We start from the raw sequence: 1,348 nt of genomic DNA on the forward strand, positions 1-1,348 counted from the left end.
ACGCGATAGATGTCAACGCCATCTATCGCGCACAAAGGGATGCTGTACAATAATTGCTTCGTAAACACAGATGCTTAAGTGAATTATCCTGTGATACAGGTAGCCCAAAATCGGTTAGTGATTTATCGCCTATCTCATGAATTTTATCTTCAATTAAGATTAGTCATCATTGTATATGTCATCATTATATGCTAATGTCATATCCTGATTGTCATTACGCATTATGTTCAATATATCTTCACATAAAGCATTACGAAATTAATTCCATAACTCTAAGGGGTCAGATGGTTGGCAAATATCAGGATGATGGTAAATAATTCTCTTAATTTTGTGGCCGGCTCGGACATGACAGCATCTGACATTGTATTTTGATTCCTGTAGAGTGTCGAAACTTTTAGCGATAAAACAGCTGTATCTTTTTAGTGTATTGCTCTTAGAAGTTTATTTTTTTCATAGCTTTAGGAGACTGTAGGCCTGAATATCCGGTAGAAATATCAGCTTGATACCTCCGCGCGTTTCTGAGAAAAAGGACAGACAGACAGACGAGCGGAAAGGCAACAAACTGATGCTAGAAGGGTTCCGCTATATGGCTTTCGAGGTACGGAACCTTAAAAACCACGGGAAGTCAGATTTTTTGCATTTTTTATAAAATTTCTTCTTTTGATCATATCTCAAAAGTATCCGGTTTATATGTGAGAAAAAAAATCCTGAGCGTCTCTGATAGCTGTATTTTGTAATCCACTTCATTTTTGCCGATTTTTTAAAATATTTTTATTGAGTTAGCGCCATCTTTTACACCATTGCTGTACTAACTCGCTAGAGGTGTAGAGCGCGACTAGACGCCACGTCAACACTAACGTTTGCGATGGAAGGAGTTGTGTATCGTGTTGCGTGCCTTTGTCACAGATGGCGCTAAAGAAATAAAATGCGAGTCAGACTCGACCATGACGGGTTCCGTAGCAGAAATTAATATTATATTGGTTTCTCGGAGCTAAAGGACCGAAAACCCACCAAATCTGGTCAGGCCGCATGTTTAAGAAGCAAGGTTGGGGCGTCAGTGTTCTTATTCTACAATGATTACTTTATTCGTTCAAAATAATAATTAAAAATGATAAAGAAAAGCCCAAAAAAAATGTCATGATAGAAGCAATGCAGATAGTGAAGATTTTTGTCGTCAATTAGTTCATAGGGCGCGCGCCGCGCTTCGCCGCTTCACCCAGTCAATCATTCAGAGTCATGTCATTAGATGGCGTTAAACAAAAGGAGGGTTGTTGATAGAGGCTGCGAGGTATAATGAAACCAATGGCGATGCATATTTCAGGATAAATCTGTTTTGCTTTAGCCTTGG

Source organism: Trichoplusia ni, chromosome 20 (genome assembly GCF_003590095.1).
Source record: "Trichoplusia ni isolate ovarian cell line Hi5 chromosome 20, tn1, whole genome shotgun sequence".
NCBI classification, from domain to species: Eukaryota; Metazoa; Arthropoda; class Insecta; order Lepidoptera; family Noctuidae; genus Trichoplusia; species Trichoplusia ni.